The sequence below is a fragment of the Eublepharis macularius genome, chromosome 2, assembly GCF_028583425.1.
Source record: "Eublepharis macularius isolate TG4126 chromosome 2, MPM_Emac_v1.0, whole genome shotgun sequence".
In the NCBI taxonomy this organism is placed as follows: domain Eukaryota; kingdom Metazoa; phylum Chordata; class Lepidosauria; order Squamata; family Eublepharidae; genus Eublepharis; species Eublepharis macularius.
Window position 1 is genome coordinate 23,712,520 of NC_072791.1, and position 22,061 is coordinate 23,734,580.

Here is a 22,061-nt window from a genome sequence, read left to right on the forward strand (position 1 = left end):
TTTCTTCATCTTGTCGTATTTGTATCATCAGGATCTCCAATACCAAAATGAACAACAGCGGAGACAGCGGGCAACCTTGTCTTGTTCCTTTACTTATAGCTAATTTCTTAGTCACTTCATCATTCACCACAATTGCTGCATTCTGGTCTCTGTCAATTTCCTTAATTGCTCTAATGAATCTTTCTCCCATTTGTAGCTTTTCCATAGTGGCAAACATAAAATCCCAGTTTAAATTATCAAACGCCTTTTCAGCATCAACAAAGAAGAAACCAACCTCCTTATCACAACGCTTATCATAGTATTCAATGGCATTTATCACTGTCCTCAAGTTGTCTCTGATTTGTCTGTCTGGCAAAAAGCCTGCTTGTTCCTCCTCAATAACTTCCGAAAGCCACCCCTTCAGTCTCTCCGCCAGTATCTTCGCAAAGATTTTATAGTCATTATTAAGTAGCGATATAGGTCTATAATTTTTCACGTTTGTCAAGTCTTGGCCTTCTTTAGGGATCAGTGATATATTCGCTTCATTCCAGGTACCTGGAATCCGTTGATCCTTTAAAACTCCGTTGATCACCTCTTTTAGGAATGGTGCCAGTTCATTGGCCATTGTCTTGTAAAATTTAGCCGTAAGTCCATCTGGCCCTGGCGCCTTTCCCAGATTTGCAGATTGTATTGCCTTACTTATTTCCTCATCCGTTACTTCATTATTCAGTCTATTTCTCCAAGCTTCCGAAATTACTGGGAGTTTCATTTTCTCCAAATATGTCGCTATTGATTCTTTATTCACCTCTTTCTTATTGTATAACTTAGCGTAAAATTTGTAAAAGGCTCTACTAATGGTAGTCTGCTCCAGATACGTTTTATTGTCCTCACATATTTTGTTTATTATTTTCTTTTCACTTCTCTTTTTTAGTTGCCATGCCAAATACTTTCCAGGTTTATTTGCTCCTTCAAACACTTTCTGATTCAGTCTTTTAAGGTTCCACTCCAATTCTTTATTATTCATTGCTGTCAGCTGTTCTTGAAGTATTTTAATTTCCTGATATAATTTCTTTTTCCCTGGTCTCTTTTTTAACTGTATTTCTTTGGCTTTTATTTTCTCCTCAATCTCTTGTCTCTTCTCCTCTTTCTTTTTTCTCACTCTGCCATTTAAGTCCATTAGTATGCCCCTTATTACCGCCTTGTAGGCATCCCAAACTTTGTCAGTTGGTACTTCTTTATTCACGTTATATTGTATGAAGAACTTTGTCTCTCTTCTCAACATCTCCACGTTCTCTCCTTCCTGTAACAAGTCCTCATTTATTCTCCATGCTTTCCTTTTTCTCCTCCTCCCTAGTTTCCACATGATTGGATTATGATCTGAGTCTACCATCGGCATTATTTCTACCTCCTTAGTCCATAACGCTAAGTCTTTTGAGGCCCAGATCATATCAATTCTCGATAGTGTACAGTGTCTTGAAGAGTAAAAAGTAAATTGTCTACTTTTAGGATTTTCTCTTCTCCATACATCTTCTAAAGTCTCCTGTTGTATCAGCTCAAAAAAAAGCTTTGGTAACAATCCTCTTTTCTTTTGTACAGTTGATGTCTTTTTATCTAGTTCCAAGTTCGTCACTCCATTGAAGTCTCCAGCAAGAATTATCTGGTCGTATGAAAGATCATCTAATTGCTTCCTCAAATCCTCAAAGAAGCTCTCTTTTGCACCGTTAGGTGCATAAATTCCGACTACCAATACTTTTTTTAAGTTCCATGTACATTCCACTGCTATAAATCTGGCTTCCACGTCTTTTATTACAAATTTTGGCTGTAGCTCCTCTTTTATATACAACACCACTCCTCTTTTTTTCTTATTAGAGGCCGCTACAAATTCATTGCCCAGTTTCCCCATTTTTAAATATTTTGCATCCTGCTTTCGAATATGGGTTTCTTGCAAACAAACAATATCACATTTTTGTTTTAATAGCCAGTGGAAAATACTTTTTCTCTTGTTTGGTGAGTTTAGTCCATTTACATTCCAAGATAAAACTTTACACTCCATACTCATGATCTTGTTGGTAAGTCCTTTTCATTGTCCCTTATAAATTGCTCCATCTCTCGCTCAGATCTGATACGCTTTTTGGCCCCTCCAAACTCAAAGGACACACCTTCTGGTAACTCCCATCTGTACCTGATTTTCATGTCCTTCAAGATCTGAATTAGCACTTTATATTTTTTCCGATCTAATAACACTGACCTGGGTAATTCCTTCATTATGATAATCGTCTTGCCATCAATCTCCAATGGATCTTGAAACTGTTTTGTCACAATCTTCTCTTTCATATTTCGTGTCGTAAACTGCACAATCACGTCTCTTGGTAGTTTCCTCTGGGTTGCAATTCTCGAATTTACACGGTATGCCACATCCAGGATAGCCACAACTTCCTCCTCCTCCTTCCCCAGGTATTCAGCTAACACCTCAGTCATCTGTTCTTGCGCTGACTTTCCTTCCACTTCTGGCAAGCCACGAAACCGTAGCTGCTTCTCCATGTGTTTAGTTCCTGCAACCGACATCCTTCCCCTCATCAGTCTCATCTCTGTTTGTTGCGTGTCTGCTAAGTTCTCCATCGCGTCTTCTACTGTTTTAACTCTCTGCTGCGTTCCTTGTAGTTCACTTTGTATTGTTTCCATACCTTTTTTCACTTCTGACAGCTCCGATTTTACTGTCTGTTTGACCTCTTTAACCTCTTTAATCAGCTCCAATTTCGTGTCCTTAAGTTCTTTAATCACATCTAAAAGTTTTTTGTCCAGGTTTTCTATTGCCGATTGCCACTCTTTTTTTGACATCGTGGGGCTTGCTTTGGCTCGCTCCCACGAGTCCGCTCTCTTCCTTAACTCCGTGGCGTAAAATTTAAATGTCTTTTTATTTCAAATGTCCCGGTCTTCTTGCCAATAATTTTTAAAGAGTCCAAAATGTCGGGCGTCTTTTCTCTATGGTTCCTCTATGATTTTGTAGTCCAAGATGGCTTACTTCCTTTTCCGCTGAAGCCGCGACCCTTCCCCTTTCAAAGATGGTGATTCCCTTCTTCCTGCCCTCCGGCAAGGGCCGCTTCTCTCCAGCAACTCTATTGTTATTACGTACTTCCTGTCTCCCGACTTCCCACAGTAGGTCTCGCAATGGTATCTTTTTCTCACAGCTCCATAACCGCAAGTATTCAAAACAATAGTCCAATTTCTTTAATAACTTCTTTAAACTTAGTCTCTTTTCAAATACAACTCTTGCCGAGTCTTCCCCTCCTTATTATTAGCCTGTTGCAGTTTGAAAATCTACTTTTCTTCCTCTCTGCTTTTATCAATCTGTCCCGTATCAGAAGATAGTGATCTTTACCTTCTCTTCCACTTTTCTCGGGCTGTAATCGCTGTTTCGATTATAACTTCTCCTCTCCACTTCTTTCCCCAATCGAAGCTTGGGTATGTAGGTCTTATGCCAGCCGAATTGGCCCCAGAACTGCCGCAGAGATCGTAGCCGACCTGTCGCAGGGTGGGACCTCAAGGATCGGGAGGGGACCCGTTGCGCAGAGCCCCCCCTCGTCCGAGATCTAGCACACCCTAGGGTCTTGAGCGTTCTTTGCCTGCTCTCCGCCTGAGAGCAGTCGGCCGCGGGCTAAATTTCCCCCGCCGGCCGCTTAAAACGGCAGTCCGGTCAGCTCCGCGAATGGAGCTGCTTCAGACCTCCATGAATCCCAAACCGGAAGTCCAGTCTCACTGTTTCGCCACAGAGCTCAGGTTAACAATCACTGGTTTCCCTTCCTCTTTTTTATCTGCCCCACAAACAGGTAGATGAAGTTGTCAGATTAAACTTATCTAGAACGTTTTATGCCAAGGTGAAGGGGGGTGATTACAGCCCAGGCCCCCTGCTTCTAGCCCAGCACTTTAACCATTATACTGTACTCTTTCCAGCATGACTATTGATAATAGAGTTTGTGCCTCCCTTGTAAATGGACAGTAAAGAGAGTGTTGCTCGATCAGAAATCACGTCGTATAATGCATCACTTTACCAGCAACAGGGCCAGGCCAGAGATTGAAATGGTGCTCAAGAGCCTTGGCTGGACCATTCCAGCTTTCCTTTTAAAGGATCGCTGCTGTTCACAACAGTTGCAGTAAAAGTGGCTTTAGGTTTGATCTCAGTTGGGCTTTTAATTAATTTACAGATCAATAGTTGCCTGACCATTCTATGAACCACCTCAGATGCAGATGCAGGGAGGCGGTATGTGGTATTTTAAGAAAAGAACTCCCAGAATCTAGGAGTACATCTGTGAACCTGGAAGAGAATTTGTCCCCAAATTCATGTGGTTCCAATAGGAGAGGGGATGAGAGAAAGGCCTTGATATTGAACAGAGGATGGTAGCTACAACGAAGGCATTCCTTCTTCAGAGAACCTGGACATGGTTTGGACCGAGTTCTGGCTTTTCCTCTGAGGCCCAGGGACATCCTCTGTGGCACTCTTTCCTGAGGTAAAATGAAACGTGCAACATCATATGTGAGGAGTCTATAGTGCCACAGCTTCCTGCAGCAATGATAACCTAGTTTCCCAAAACTTAACCAGAGCCAATTTGGCGTAGTGGTTAAGACTCTAATCTAGAGAACTGGGTTTGATTCCCCACTCCTCCGCTTGAAGCCAGCTGGGTGACCTTGGGGCAGTCACAGCTTCTTGGAGCTCTCTCAGCCCCACCCACCTCACAGGGTGTTTGTTGTGGGGATAATAACAACATACTTCATAAACTACTCTGAGTGGATGTGAAGTTAACCGGAAGGGCAGTATATAAATAGAACGTTATTGTTAACACTGGCAGGGATAGGAGCCTCAACACGACTCTTCTTGTGGTTTCTAGATCTACGCATCTAGTGGTAAGTAGGCAGGCAGAAATTGTATTGTATTGTATTTTAAAAGTTAAAAATACTTACAACCAAAAATTCAAAATTCTGGGGTTACAGACATCTTTAAAATATCTCAGTTCACAATCAAATCCAAAATTTACCATTCAGTTCTAATAGATGCTTTCTTGAAAACCACACTTGCTCTAATTTTCCTGGCAGCCAGGGCAAAAAGTGCCATAGGAAACAGAGGAATTACATCAGATATCATAGAAACTAATTTATCAGAATCAGAGAGAGACAATAAAGTAATTCGGATCCTAGCCAGGAATTTATTCCTGGGTTCCGAATATAAAGGACAGGCCAAAACATAATGGGGAAGGTCTTCTACTGCTGCCACATAAACAGATGCATTGTTCCTTTGGTTTTTTGGTATATTGTCCAGTTAATAACCCCATTGGCATTGTTCAAAAGTACAATGAAGTAAATGCCATTCTGAAATAATGTGCAGTTAGACACATCTAGTGTATCTTCACCCCTTCCTTCTTCCAAGGAGCTCTGAGCAGCATACATGGTTCTCCCCTCCTCATTTCCTTACAACAACCCTCCAGAGTAGTAAAGCAGAGAGATTGTGATGACTAACCTAAGGCAATGGTGTTGATCCTATGGGTAAGACATGGAGGCCCACTGGCTGCATCGCAAAACCTCACAGAGATGCTTTTGTTGTTTTTGTTGATTTTTGGAAGGGCCTGTTGCCTAGTGTACATTGTGTAGAGAATGAGGACATTAGGCTGCTTTCCTGGCACAAACACTGAAGGGAACAGCAGGAAAGTTGGGGAGATCACTCAGTGGCAGACGGGATTCCTTTTCAGAATTCAGAAAGTTGAGGTCCTCTTCATCCGGTCACATGATTCTCTTGACAGTGCAGTTCAGAAGGTCCCCTTCCACTGCTTTGGAGTTAAAGGTAAGTCCTGGCTTTGGACAGGCTGATGTCTACTGCCATAAGTCGCCCACAGTACAATCCTAAACACCCTTCTAAATCTATTGACATCAATGGGCTTAGAAGGGTCAAGAGTCCAGTAGCACCTTTAAGACTAACCAACTTTGTTGTAGCATAAGCTTTCGAGAACCACAGTTCTCTTTGTCAGATGCACCCTTAGAAGGGGCACAGTATTTTATCTGTTTTTATCATTGATTTTAAGGTGTATTTTATGCAATGTTGTACCTTGCGCTGAACCCGCTTGCGGGGAAGGTGGGTTAAAAATAAAATAAAAAAATAAATAAGTAATTCTACTTAGGAGGGCACTGACCGTGGGCTTCATGGTAGAGCTGGGATTGGAACTTCAGTCTCCCAGATTCTGGTTTGATTCTCTAACTACTACACTACGTTGTCCTATCATTTTACCCTGGCTTGATGAGAAGGAACAGTGCTGCTGTGCTGTTGCCCACGCAGCTAAAGTGGGGGGAAAGGATATACAGAGCCAAGAAAACTACTTCTGACCTCAGCTTCTCTGCTGCACAGTTAATTTCCCCAGGGGAATACCGACACATTGGTGTCCAGCTGCGACAGTATTTCTGCCTTCGATGCTGCCGTCCCCCATTTTGCCGAAGCCAAGAATATTGCATCTGTAAGCAATTCATATTCCGAGGATTTGGACTGACCTAGCTGCTGCTGCTCTCTTACAAACTAATTAAATGTTCATCTACATATTGTTTGCAAATGTTGAACACATGCTCTGTGAACATGCCCCCCTCCTTCTGCCTCATATTCCTCTGTGTGAAGTAATCTTCAGGTTTGCAGAACAAAACAGTAAATTTCTCCAATAGAAATGCCCCCACTGGCAACCGTCCCAGTACAAGATTTATGACACCCAATCGTATTTTTCCCAAGGACTTGCTTCTTATTAAACTCCACTGCCTTCCCTTTTGCCCAAAGTGCTGCACAGAAAGGTAATGGACTATCAGATGCTATAATCTATTTTTTAAAATTAGTCCTTACACAAACATATCTATAAACTGAACTGCAGCAAAGAGCAGAATCTGAACATTTTAACAAGGTGCAGAGCTCAGATAAACAGCTTGTAGGCTTAGATTTTGTGGTGTGTAAAAAAGGGAAATGTGTTTAGTCAAGATTTCAATCAAGTAGGGAATGGATGGCTATCCGTTTGGTGGTAGCGTTAGGGGGATACTTTATAGCCTCAAAATCATCAACAGATAGGACATCTTTTGGACCTTTGTGGAGATACTGGAGAAGTTGCTGTAGAATAAGAGTGTTGGATTAGGATCTGGGAGAGCCAGGTTCAAATCCCCCACTGTGCAATGAAACTAGCTGGATGATCCCTGGGTCAGTTGCACACTTTCAGCATAACACAAGAGTGTTATTTGGATAAAACGGAGGAGAGGCAAGTGGTGTATGTTATCCTGAGTTCCTTGGGGGAAAGGCGAGATAATTTCATAATATCAACCACATAATGTGTGCTGGTTCACAAACCCCCCAGAACCTCTTTTTTGGGGCTGATCTTTGGTAGGACTTGAGGATAACCTTTCCAGATCATGGTACTTACTGACATCAGAGTGATGTAGCAAGAAAACAGTTCCAGAACTATGATATCAGGACTTAGACAAAGGCAACAGGCCTAGAGACTCGTAGACAAGAAACTCCTCAGAGATGGTCAAGCCAACAACAATCCTCTCCCGTGCTGAGATGATTTTATTTTGCTTTTCTGCTGTTTCCTTCAGCCCTCGGCGTGCCATCCTTGCTCTTTGCCCATACCCATTAGCAGAAAGTCCTTAGAAAAATCAGCAAAAAGTGGTTCTGTAGAGGTTAGTGTCCTAGCAGGTGAGGTTCTGTGACACACCTGAGGGTCTATATCTTGAACTAGCCTGTAGAGGCCAAAGCTGAGTTTCTCACAGGACAGTGTCTTTAGCTTTTATAAAAACATTTTGTTTTTCTGCTTATGAGTTTAGGAAATTTATATGCCACCTCTCCAGAGACCTCCTTGAAGCAGCTAGCAATAACAAATGAAACAATTAAAAATACAAATGAAAAGCAGAACTCCAGAAAATACTTTACTAGAATTAACCTCACTAGCCATAAAACTTTCGCAAGGTTACAGTCACAGCCAATAAAAGCAGTAAAACCACAATAGAGTAAAAAAGTATGAAAAGGAACTTACAATGGTCCTAAAGAAGGTGTGGTGTAGTGGTTAGAGAGTTGGACTACAATCTGGAAGACCCAGGTTCAAATCCTTATACTGCTACAGAAGCTTGCTGGGTGACCTTGGCCCAGTTACATACTCTCAGCCTAACCTACCTCACAGGACTGTTGTGAGGATACAATGATGGAGAGGAAAACAATGCTCTAAGTGACTTTTAAGAGGGAAAGTGGGATTTAAATAAGTAACCTAAGATTATAACCATAAACAACTAAAAGGTGGCCTGCTTTATTAACACTTTATAAATACTAATTATTTCCTGCATAAATATGCATCTGCTTAAAGCAGCTTTAAGTGTTACATTTTGGGTATGGAGAAAAGACTAACTATTATATTACACATGGGAGCTAAATGGAACCTCTCCAGAGGCTGTGTCCCTTTGAAAAGGTACACCGGAGACTATTGGGGGGACGCATTCTCTGGTGTCACGGGCTGGGCTAGCCCAAGCAAGGTGGTTCCAGTCCAAACCTTAAGGCTGAAGTCAAAAGGGAGTTCCAAGAGCAAAAGCCAAGTCAAACTGGTGGTCAGAGCACGAGATAATGCCAGGGGTGAGTCCAGAGTCCAAGAGCAAGGTCAGGCACAGTCCAAGGTCAGTCACCGATGGCATCAGGTCCAAAAGCAGGCACAGGCACGGTTCACAGAACACAGAGCAGTTACAGGCAGTAGTCACATTACTTCCACACCTAGCAGTCACTCCTGACTGGCTTTTATAGCCAGGCGTGGTTTTCAGCCAGCTGCTGGGGCTCCATCCTGATGCTACTCATTGAAGTCCTATAAAGCTCAATAGGGTTACCCACTCTGGCTTGGCAAATTCTGGGAGATTTGGGGCAGTGCCTGGAGAAAATGAAGTTTGGAAAGGGGAGGGAACTGAGCAGAGAGATAATTCCATAGCGTCTACCCTCCAAGGCAACCATTTTCTCCAGGGAAACTCAGGGCACACTTGGATGTTAGCAAGCCTTTGAGATCCACTTAAAGATGTAGTCATGTAAACTCCATTCCCATGATTTCCCTCCTTTTTTGAGGGGAAGAAGCTGGCCAATGAGGCCTTTGCATGATCAGCCAATCAAATGGAGTGCCCGCTTTGCCATGTGTTGAGCATAGTGGGCAGTAGGGTTGCCAGCCTCCAGGTAGTGGCTGGAGACCTCCCAGAATTACAACTGGTCTCCAGGCCACAGAGATCAGTTCACCTGGAGAAAATGGCTACTTCGGGAGGTGGACTCTATGGAATTATGCCATGCCAAGGTCCTTTCCCTCCCCAAACCCCACTTTCTCCAGGTTTCTCCAGGTTTCACCCCAGATCTCCAGGAATTTCCCAAATTGGATCTGGCAACCCTAGAGGGCAGGCATTTCTGTAGCTGTAGTGTGTAGCCCAGCTAGGTTGAGCTGGACCTCAAAGAACTGGACTGGTTTAGTGTCAGATTAGGATTTAGGATCCTTGGGGGCAAATCTGCCCTCTCACCATGAGACTGTGACCTTGAGTATATCACTCTTCCCCAACCTAACCTCCCTCACTGGTTTCGTGGGAAGGAAAATCCTTTACATAGCCCTGAGCTTCTTGGAAAATACAACAGATGGAAGAGACTGTTTGGGAAATCTCCCCTTTCATCTCAGCCATGAGGCCACTAGGTGGGCTTACCAACACTATGCCTACTGTAGTTTCTTAATAATGCCATCCTGCCTCGCAGGGGTGTTGTAAGATTTACTGAGGGGATATATGTGGGATTTAAAAAATGTTTTCTTCAGCCACATAATCACTTATTCCCTCACCAAGATTGCACCCCCTTCTTTTAGTGAGGTCGGGCTGACCCAATTGTTTGGTTACTATGACAATGGTTTGCCAAGAAGGAGTACATGCTGGTTGCAGCAGCCTTGCCTGGCATGCGCTGTGCATATCTTTAAATAATGCAACAATTGAAATATTGTCATTGTAATGAGAGCTAAGCAGTCACATCCCACGGCAATGTGGGTGTCTGATACCATTCACATATCTGCTTTAAGAGCACCATAAATTTATTTGAGCAGTTGATACGGTTTCAGATGGAGATACAAATATATTCGTGTGTCAACCAAAATACTGCAGGCAAACTATATAGAGAATACAGAAAGGAAGTTTAGAAAGAAGAGCAGGTCTCAGCTCATAGGAGTAAATACTTATCACCAAGTAACAATAAACAGAAGATGCATTTTAGAACTAGTTTGGAACAACCCTTGAATATCATTCTACATATGACTCAGTCAGTACGAATAATGAGCCATTGCTCCTTGTTTGCATCTTACCTACAGTTTTCTCCATTTTAAGCCAGACTTTTCATTGAAGAAGGCCAGTGTGGCACACACAGTTCTCTCTCCCACATGTTCTCATCATAACAATTTTCTGTAGTAGGTTAAACTGGGAGAAAGTGACTGGCCAAAGCTGTACCTACCTATATTTTTTGCCATCTCTTTCTTCAACAATCTTGAGCTGGGGTATATGGTTCTCCCCACCTCTGTTTTATCCTCACAACAACCTTGTGAGGTAGGTTAGTCAGAGAGTGTGAGTGGCCCAAGGTAACCCAGAATCATTCAAGCCCAAACAGCGATTGGGCGCTACATTGGCTCCCTTTGATTTTCGGATCAGGTTCAAAGTTTTGGTCTTGACCTATAAAGCCCTAAACAGACTGAGACCAGCTTACCTGAGGGACCACTTCTTCCCTTATGTACCCCAGAGAGCACTTAGGGGTTTTTCTGTCCTGGCCCCAACCTGGTGGAACTCTCTGTTGGAAGATACTCTGGCCTGCCTAGATCTTGTATCTTTTCTGTGGGCCTTAAGAAAGAGATGTTCTGCCTTACGAAGCTGAAGTTGGTTCCCAGTTCCCAGTTCCTTATTCGCAGTTCCTAGTTCCTTATTCGCAAAGCCAAAGAAAAATCTTGGGAGGAAATTGAAAAGCTCTGAACCCCAAAATGAAGTTTGCAGGGGCACATATTATACACCTCCAGATTCAGAAGACTCAGCACTCTAAGTGGACCTATACTGGGTCATCCTACAAAACCCAGATCTTGAGTAAACAGCTTCAAAATAGAATGCCCCCAGAACAATTCAATAAGAAGAAAGGGGCGGCAGCTGCAGCAGAAAAAAACTTTGGATCACCCCAAATCACACACCCCTGAACTCCAGAGACTGTCCCCTACAAGAGGACATGTGCTGGTTCTGATCCAGTCTCTGGTTCTGGACCTAAGGCCTCGAATTTGGCCTGCGTCCAAGAACCTTGTATTAGACATTGCTTTGAATAAGGAAGTCGAGAAAATATAAGCCCCCTGCACCCCAGAACAATCTTTGGATCACCCCAAATCACATACCCCTGAACTCCAGAGACTGTCCCCTACAAAAGGACATGTACTGGTTCTGATCCAGTCTCTGGTTCCAGAGTTGAGGCCTACTATTTCACCTTTCTCTCAGAACCTTGTACTTTACATTGCTGTGAATAAGGAAGTGGGGAAGTAGGAGCCCTCTGAAATCCAAAATAATCTTTGGATCACCCCAAATCACACAATCCTGTACTCCAGAGACTATCCCACACAAGAGGACATGTGCTGGTTCTGATCCAGTCTCTGGTTCTGGAGCTAAGGCCTCGAATGTGGCCTGCCTCCAAGCACCCTGTATTAGACTTAGCTTTGAATAAGGAAGTGGTGAAAATATAAGCCCCCTGAAACCCCAAGTTGGCAACTACTGTAAGGAGGTGCTTCAGACACTCTGTTTTATCCTCACAACAACCTTGTGAGGTAGGTTAGTCAGAGAGTGTGAGTGGCCCAAGGTAACCCAGAATCATTCAAGCCCAAACAGCGATTGGGCGCTACATTGGCTCCCTTTGATTTTCGGATCAGGTTCAAAGTTTTGGTCTTGACCTATAAAGCCCTAAACAGACTGAGACCAGCTTACCTGAGGGACCACTTCTTCCCTTATGTACCCCAGAGAGCACTTAGGGGTTTTTCTGTCCTGGCCCCAACCTGGTGGAACTCTCTGTTGGAAGATACTCTGGCCTGCCTAGATCTTGTATCTTTTCTGTGGGCCTTAAGAAAGAGATGTTCTGCCTTACGAAGCTGAAGTTGGTTCCCAGTTCCCAGTTCCTTATTCGCAGTTCCTAGTTCCTTATTCGCAAAGCCAAAGAAAAATCTTGGGAGGAAATTGAAAAGCTCTGAACCCCAAAATGAAGTTTGCAGGGGCACATATTATACACCTCCAGATTCAGAAGACTCAGCACTCTAAGTGGACCTATACTGGGTCATCCTACAAAACCCAGATCTTGAGTAAACAGCTTCAAAATAGAATGCCCCCAGAACAATTCAATAAGAAGAAAGGGGCGGCAGCTGCAGCAGAAAAAAACTTTGGATCACCCCAAATCACACACCCCTGAACTCCAGAGACTGTCCCCTACAAGAGGACATGTGCTGGTTCTGATCCAGTCTCTGGTTCTGGACCTAAGGCCTCGAATTTGGCCTGCGTCCAAGAACCTTGTATTAGACATTGCTTTGAATAAGGAAGTCGAGAAAATATAAGCCCCCTGCACCCTAGAACAATCTTTGGATCACCCCAAATCACACACCCCTGAACTCCAGAGACTGTCCCCTACAAAAGGACATGTGCTGGTTTTGATCCAGTCTCTGGTTCTAGACCTAAGTCCTCAAATGTGGCCTGCCTGCAAGAACCTTGTATTAGACATTGCTTTGAATAAGGAAGTGGGGAAAATATAAACCCTCTGCCCCACAAAACAATCTTTGGATCAAATCACACAGCCCTGAACTCCAGAGACTGTCCCCTACAAGAGGACATGTGCTGGGTCTTTTCCAGTCTCTAGTTCTGGACCTAAGGCCCCCTATGTTGCCTGCCTGCAATAACCTTGTATTAGACACTGCTTTGAATAAGAAAGTGGGGGAAATATAAGCCCTCTGCCCCACAAAGTGGTTCTGGAGCTGTGACCTCCTTTTTCGGCTGCCTCCAAGAAGCTTGTATTGGGAACAGTTTCTCTCTCAAAGCAGCCCTGGTCTCGGGTCTGCTCAGATTTGGAGCCAGGACTAGAATGTTAATTTTTATCCCCTTTCCTATTATTCTCAGTCAGATATACTGTAAAACCAGCACATGTCCTTTTGTAGGGGACAGTCTCTGGAGTTCAGGGGTGCGTGAGGGTGATCCAAAGATTATTTTGGGGCGCAGAGGGCTTATATTTTCCCCACTTCCTTATTCAAAGCAATGTCTAATACAAGGTTCTTGGATGCAAGCCAAACAGGATGCCTTAGCTCCAGTACCAGAAACTGGATCAGAACCAGCAGATGTCCTCTTGTAGGGGACAGTCTCTGGAGCACATGTGTAATTTGGAGTGATCCAAAGATTGTTCTGCGGTGCAGAGAGCTCATATTTTCCCCAGTTCCGTATTCACAGCAATGTCTAATACAAGGTCTTAAGTCCAGAACTAGAGACTGGATCAGAACCAGCACATGTCCTCTTGTAGGGGACAGTCTCTGGAGTTCAGTGCTGTTTTGGGTTTCAGAGGGCTTATACTTCCCCACTTCCTTATTCACAGCGATTGTTTCGGGGTTCAGAGGATTTATATTTTCCCCACTTCCTTATGCACAGCAATGTCTAATACAAGGTTCTTGCAGGCAGGCCACATAGGAGGCCTTACTCCAGAACCAGAGACTGGATCAGAACCAGCACATGTCCTCTTGTAGGGGGCAGTCTCTGGAGTTCAGAGCTGTGAGATTTGGGGTGATCCAAAGATTATTTGGGGGTGCAGAGGGCTCTTATGTTTCCCAGTTCCTTATTCACAGCAATGTCTTATACAAGGTTCTCGGAGATAGGTGAAATAGTAGGCCTCAGCTCCAGAAGTAGAGACTGGATCAGAAACAGCACATGTCCTCTTGCAGAGGGCAGTCTCTGAAGTTCAGGTCTGTGTGAGTTGAGGTGATCCAAAGATTGTATTGATGCGTAGAGGGCTTTTATTTTCCCCAGTTCCTTATTCACAGCAATGTCTGATAGAAGGTTCTGGGAGGCAGGCCAAATAGGAGGCCTCAGCTCCGGAAACAGAGATTGGATCAGCACCAGCACATGTCCTGTTGTGAGGGACAGTCTCTGGAACTCAGGTCTGTTTGATTTGTGGTGATCCAAAGATTATTTGGGGGTGCAGAGGGCTCTTATATTTCTGAGATCCTTATTCACAGCAATGTAAAGTACAAGGTTCTGATAGAAAGGTGAAATAGTAGGCCTCAACTCTGGAACCAGAGACTGGATCAGAACCAGCACATGTCCTTTTGTAGGGGACAGTCTCTGGAGTTCAGGGGTGTGTGATTTGGGGTGATCCAAAGATTATTTTAGGGTGCAGGGGGCTTATATTTTCTCGACTTCCTTATTCAAAGCAATGTCTAATACAAGGTTCTTGGACTGTCGCCCGAAGGCAGCTGGGCCAGACTACTAGACCCTTCCCGCTTCAAACCACAAGAAGAGAGAGATCGAGGCTCTGAGAGGAACAAGCCGTTTTATTGAAGCAATAGAATTACACAGGCCTGTGGGTGCCAAAGAGGAACCCAGAGGCTTCCTGAACAAGGATTTTTATAGACTGTAAATCATCACTGATAATTGACAGATTTCAAGCATCCTATCCTCGTCCGCAATTTCCCTCTCCCTTTCCCCATTGGCTGAGGTACTTGGGAGTTACACCTTTCCGGTCTTCGCCTAAAACTCCGCCATAGGCCAAATTCACACTACCTTCGTTCTCGCGGCAGTTTTTCGCTTCCGCAGCACCATTCCTTAATCTGTTCACACGCGTCATCTCCGAAGCCGTCATTAAATCGGCATGGTGTCGCCACAGCCCATTGCACTTTTGTTGCAGGTTATCTTGTGATGAATAACCGCCCTCTGTTAATTTCCTAGCCTCTCTTGACCCGCCTCCAAATTAAGGAGCAATTCCCTGCCCTGCCTTTGTTCCCACCCCTTTTTTAAAAAATAAAAAAGTACCATGTCGAAATGTCGACATCTCATCATATTACTTTCATTTCAATCTAGCGGACAGACCTCAAATATCAGAGGAACAGTTTAATATGTTTATTAAATTCAGTAATGTTTAGTAATCCTCGTGACACTGCAATCATGGCTCTTGAGACGGACGACACGGACTGTGCCGCCGAGCTAGGCATAGCTGTCAAGTTTCCAAAGACAAAATGAAGCTCTGCCCTGGGATGCTGCTGCAGGTCATCGTGACCGATCACCCATCCCATGCTGATTTCACCCAGCAAGCAGGCTGTGAAGTTCCTCGCGTTCATCAGTACCATCAGTACAATTTTAAAGCTGTTCAAATGTTGCTGCCTCCACGGGGATCCAATAACTGACCATTTCAGAGGCTGGTCCGAAAATTAACCAATGACAGGCAAGGGAGGGAACGCGGCTTCGTTGATTCAAGATGATTACACGTCGATATAGCGTCAATTTGTCCTTTTTTTAAAAAAAACAAAAAAACGTGGGGCCGTTCGGGTTTTTCCCGCCCCTTTACCCGTCTTTTTGAAAGGGGATGTGATCAACGGATTGCGCAGGAGAAGCGCTGTTCAAAGGGTGATGTGGACAAACGAGCGAAGAACGCGCAATAACAGATGGAGCAATCATTGCACAAGAAAAGTGGGAGCTAAGGTAGTGTGGAATCGGCCTTAGTTTACACCTCCCATTACTCTGATGGCAAAACCCCCTACTCATATTTGTTTTATACCATACATAGTTTGTCACACATTAGCACACACACACATGTCTGCAAGTCTAACCACAAAGGTCATAGCCCTTGGTGCATCTGCTACCTTACTTCCTATTTTATATAGCTGAGCGCAAGTATCTGCTACTTACTTCCTATTTTCCATGGCTGAACACAGCTATATTTATCTTGCAAAAACCCACACACCTTTCCTGTTTCAATGAGACAGAAAATAGCTATGTATAAACTTCTTTATAATCTATAGGTAAGAAAAAGGTCATAGCGAGCAAGCAAATGGTTACTTTATCTAACCCCTTGCATATATATAATATAGCCTGAGTTGTAGCTGAACCTGTGAGCAGGGCAGGGGTCTGAGATATATCTAGGGTTTGCAGGCAGGGTGAGGGCCTGAGACAGGAGGGGGGCAATTATGGATTTTCTCTTTTTGGTGCTGGCTTACAGGTTTTCCCCCCTTTGCTCTCCTTCTGGATCAGGCCTCTCTGTGTACCTTCCTGCCTCATTTAAGAGGTTCAGCAGCTGAACTTGTTTGGGCAGAAATGCATTTATAGTCATTAGAGCTGCAAGGGGAATGGAGCTCCTTTTTGAAGTGGTTGTGCCGGAGTTGCAACCATAGTCATGTTTGAGACAGTACTTTGTATCAATCGAGTTATGCAAGGGATACAGCATGGGAGCAGAATGATTCCAGCTAGGGCTAATGATTTAGGGGTTACTTCTGATGCTACCTATGGCCATTGTTCACTCATAAGGGGTTTCTCACACACCCAGCAATTGGAAACGTTTAGGGAGGCAGCAATCTGTTTTGCTAACGTTAGAAAGAGATTTCTTCCTGGGACCGGGACAGGTTATTCCAGCCTTAGAACCTGTTGTGGTCACACTATGATGTATTGCTTACCGGTGTGCTGACAAAGAGCTGGGTTTTTTTGGTAACACCGGTCATTAACAGAGGCAACTGTCTGGAATACTCAGAGATTTCAACGGAAGCCATAACAGTGGGAACAGGAATCACAATAAAAAAAAGAATGGAACGAGGATGCTGAGGCATGCAAGGACTATCGTAAGTGTGGCCATAGTTGCACAACCAGGCAATAAACAGAAGACAAATAATCTCAATGAACAATTCTATGCAGAGATAGAAGATAAACAACAGCATTAAATGCAGTTCTTAGGCGCTGGGATCAGGATCCTTTTGGAACAACAGTTTGAGTCCATCAGTAGGATCTCCGTCAACTTGGCGCACTGTCCATTTTTCGTGTGCAGGGACCTTTTTGAGTCACGAGTGGTGGATCCAGGACTGGAATTCCTCGACCTTGGCGGCTGTGTTAGTGGTTAGCAGGACTCAGGCGGGTGCCGTCTACCAGGCCTGGAGGGGCTTGGTGTCCCAGATTTTGACTGCGACCCAGTCATCAGCGGCAAGGTCATGTATGGGCCCATCAAGGCTGAAGGAGTGCTTAAGCAGTGCTGCAGAACAAAGAACAGACAGGGTGCGAGACAACGACTGGACATGCGCTAGTAAAACTCTATTCCCGATGTGGACTTCCCCCCTTTGGCCTATAACAAGGGGCCAGGGGTGCCCAAAAATCCTTTCAAAAGGAGACAGCTTGAGTTTACCCCTGGGGGCTGAACAGAGGACACTAAGTGCATGTGGGAGTGTGTGTGGCCATTTTAGACCTGTTTCCTGTCCTATTTTGGCTAGCAGTCCCTTCAGACAGCCATTTAGCCTTTCGACCATTGGCTTGCAGATGATATGGGGAATGAAATTTTCACTGGATCCCCAGAGCCTGACTAACTTGAGCTAAGACTTTAGAAGTGAAATGGGGCTCCTTGATTACTATCTATCCCCTTGGGGGACCCCCCATTTTGGCTCAAGGTTTTGGAGCAGCCACTTGGTGACTTCACGTGTTTTGGCTGTTCGGGTTGCAAAAGCTTCTGGCCAACCAGAGAATTTACAAATGAACACGAGAAGATATCGGTACCCTTTTGTTTTTGGCAACTCAGCAAAGTCCACTTGCCAAAATTGTCCTGGGTACACTGAAGGGTTGTGCAGATGCTTTGGGGGTCCTGGTCCTTCTGGTCGGTTTGAGGGGTTGTTGGCTTGGCAAATGGTGCAGGACCGGACCTCTGAGGCAAAGAATGCATGCACTGGTTCTACAGTGTGGAAGTATTGCTTCCACAGAGTGAGGAGGGATTCCTCTCCTAAATGGTTCTTCGAGTGGATGCGCTGGAGCAGAGGGTGGACCAGTGCTTTGGGGATCAGGATCTGGCTTTGCATGTCCGGTAGGATAGCCCATCCCTCAGTATCAAAGGTGCATGCTAAGTCAATGGCATACTGGGATTCAGTAGCGGAGTATTTGGGATGGCTTGGAAGTTCAATGCTAGCTAGGCACACCTCTGCTTCTGGAATGAGTAAGAGAGCCACCTGGCGGGTGGTGGCATCTGCCGCACGGTTTCCAGTGGCAACTTCTGAACCTCCCCTCTGGTGTCCATGACAGTGTATAATAGCTAGGGCACTGGGCAAATAGATGGCTCTCAACAAACACCCGATATCAGGCCCATGCTTCACTGGGGACCCAGATGCCATGAGGAGGCCCCTTTCTTGCCACAACTTCCCATGGGCATGGGCAATACTCCAGAGATATTTGCTGTCTCTATACAGAGTGAGTGACTGTCCTGAAGAGAGCTCAAGGGCTTGGATTCCTGCTATGAGTTCAGCCCACTGGGCGGAGAAGCTTGGGGGCAGGGCCCCAGCCTTGACTGTTTCCCCAGCTAAAGTAACCACTGCCCAGCCCGTGTGACGAACTCCCTCAGAGACAAAACTGGAACCATCAGAGAATCAGACATTCTGCAGATCTACCAAGGGCTCATCTTGGAGGTTTGGTTGGGCTTTGGTCTGGGTGTCTACTACATCTAAACAGTCATGTAACAGCCAGACCTCGTGTGGGTCCTCAGTTGGAGGCAACAGAGTGGCTGGGTTCCATCGCTCTGAACGAACCACAGAAACCTAAGGGCTTTGAAACAGAAGGGCTTGAATCTTGAGAAGCCAGCCAGCAGTTATCTAGATGGATCCTCTGGCATCTAGTAGGGTCTGGATAGTGTGTGGGGACACTACTTCCAATGTGCCCCCCAAGGTGAGCTTGATAGCTTCTGGGACCAGAAGTGCTGCTGCTGCCACTATCCTGAGACAAGGGGGCTATCCTTTGGCAGTCATGTCTAGTGGCCATCTGAAACAGTGACTGGAGAAAGTTTATAACCTCTTGGGGTTTCTTGGAGAAGCCTCCAGACATCCTCTTAAATTTGGCAAAGTCCATTGGACTCCAGGGATAGTGGTTTCACAGAGACACTGGTGGGTTGGCCCCCCTGGGGAACAACAACTTGCGGATTCATATGTAGTGGGTACATTGAAGCTGAAGGTGTACTTGATGCTGCTGTCTGTGAATTTGGAGGTGGGGGTCCCCCTTTATCTGGGCCAGAGCTATCTATCTGTGAAAGTCCAGGATATACTGGGGGTGGCCCCGGAGGAGTGGACTTGACTAGTGCCAGGTCCTGACCTCGAGTCTGTGGTGAGGGGGCGCAGGGCAGGAAAGCATAACATCCCTCGCCACCTGATGGAAAGATTTCCATATATCTAGCCCCTTCAAATTTCCCTACATTAAGCATCCAGACAAACCATGGGTTGATCAGGGTAAGACGGAAAGATCCGTTGGCATCCCACTGATCATAGTCATCTACCTTATATTGTGGCCAGATTTCTGTACAGTATCTGATCATCTTTTTCTTTCTCATGTCCCTGTCGGCTACCAGATCCCAATACTTAAGGACACACTCTAAAGGGGTTTCTCTACCAGGGATCTTGGAACTGGAGCTTCTCATCCCTCACTCAAGAGGTTTTTGTCGGTCGTCACCGAGTACTTAGATGGGAGTGAGCTTTTCTTACTGATATCTAGCTGTGGAACGGGGCCCCCTGTTTTCTTTCAATGCCGGCTTCACATCAACACACACACAGACTCTCGCTGTGAGGTGGGGTTTTTGCCAGTGAAACGCTGCTGAATCCGACGTGTCAGGAGCAAAGCTCACCTGACCCTACAGTCATCGCCCGGCGGGGCTCGTATAGGTGTCGTGTTGCCCCTTCGTTTGCACTGACAGCAGAGGCCCTGGGCACCCCCAGGATAATTAGAGGGAAACACATGTGTCAGTTTCAACCGGCCACACAACAACTCAGTCACACAAGATATTTACCAAAGATGCAGCAGTGGCCTCGGGAGTAGCAGTTCCCCAGGCACTAGGATAGTGAGTTGTCCCTCTCAGTCTGCCAGTCTCTCCGCCTCAGGGTCCGGTTCAACAGACGAGCGGTCGAGGCGCCCATGAAGCAAGGGGTCGTGTGCCGGCTGGCGAGTCGTCCGTGGGTCTCACCGTAGGTCAAGAGTCGGGAGGGTGGCTGATGGCCTCAGAGTGAGAGAGCAGTGAGGTCCCCAGGAAGAGAGTTTCCCGGGCATCGGCACCAGAAAGCTGTTGCCTGAAGGCAGCTGGGCCAGACTAGTAGACCCTTCCCGCTTCAAACCACAAGAAGAGAGAGATCGAGGCTCTGAGAGGAACAAGCCGTTTTATTGAAGCAATAGAATTATACAGGCCTGTGGGTGCCAAAGAGGAACCCAGAGGCTTCCTGAACAAGGATTTTTATAGACTGTAAATCATCACTGATAATTGACAGATTTCAAGCATCCTATCCTCGTCCGCAATTTCCCTCTCCCTTTCCCCATTGGCTGAGGTACTTGGGAGTTACACCTTTCCGGTCTTCGCCTAAAACTCCGCCTTAGTTTACATCTCCCATTACTCTGATGGTGAAACCCCCTACTCATATTTGTTTCATATTTGTTTCTTGGGACATTTCAGCAGTAATACTACTGACAAGAGTTTGTCTCTCTCTTTTTCCCTCCTGCAATGTATCAATTGTGTCTGTTGCTAAGATACCTAGTGGCTTGTCTTTTGCTCCCCTGGCTTCAACTTTTAGAAAATCATCGGAGTCAGTGCATATTTGAATTCTTGCTTTTGCTCCCATTACATCTCTTCCCAATATTACTTGTATTTTCTGTTCTTTAATAACTGCTACAGGAAAATATCCTTCCTTTCCTTTCCAGTTAATTTCTAGCTGGACTAGTGGCACTCTTTTAGAATTTCCCCACACACCTTGCAAGGATATTTGCTTATCTGGAATCAGGTTTTTCTTATCAACCAAATCCTCCCTGACCAGTGTTACTGAGGCTCCTGTGTCTAGAATGGCTAAAGCATCTCACCCATTTATTTGTACCACCTCTCTCAGTTCAGTATCCTGTGCAACCTTATCTATCTTTACCCCACACAAATAAACTGTTTCTTCAGTGTTTATGTGTAAGGCAGTGTTCTTACTAGATGTTTTATTTGTGTTTGTTGAGCTTTTGGAGTCTCTAGGTTCTTTACGCTGATCATCTGAGTCAGTTCTAGTGACCCTCCATACATGCTCAAGTGTTGTTGGCCTGGATTGGTTCTTTAGACATTTGTAAGCTAAATGCCCTTTCAGATCACATACAAAACATCTTCTATAATTCCAGTATCCATCTTGATTTCTTTCTGTATTTTTATCCTGACTTTTATAATCTCAGAACTCTCATGTGTTCCTTTCCTTTCTCCCTCTTGTCCTTTACTTGATTTAAACTCTGCTTTATAACAATAGTCTTTCTTTTCACGGCGATCCCAACCTCCTCTATTAAGTGTTAATTTATCTGCTCATTCTGATGCTTGGTTGACATTCTCTAGAAGTTTATCTTTAACCAGAAGTCTGGTCTCTGAAGGAAGTTGAAATAAAAACTGATCCAAAATCATTAGATCCCTTATTCCCTCTTTAGAGTTAGCTTTGGCAGATGAAATCCACTTATCAAAATAGTCTGTCAGTTTGGCACTAAAAAACTTAAATGACTTCTCTTTCTGAGGCACTAGACTTCTAAACTTCTTTCTGAAGTAATCGGCACCTAGCCTAAATCTGTCATATACTGCCTCTTTGTATTCAGCATAAAAAACAGGTTTATCTGAGGGAAATGTGTTGTAGATCTCAGCCAATTCCCCTCTAATTAAACTGGCTAAATACTTCATCTATTGAGTCTCTGGTATTCCTCAGTTCTGAGCAGACCTTTCAAAAGTGGATAGGAAAATTTGTGGATATTCTCCTGACACATACACCATAAAATCTTTTGGGGTAACTCGAGGTAAATCAGCTCTGGGTTCAGAGTTTCCCTCCTTTTTGTCC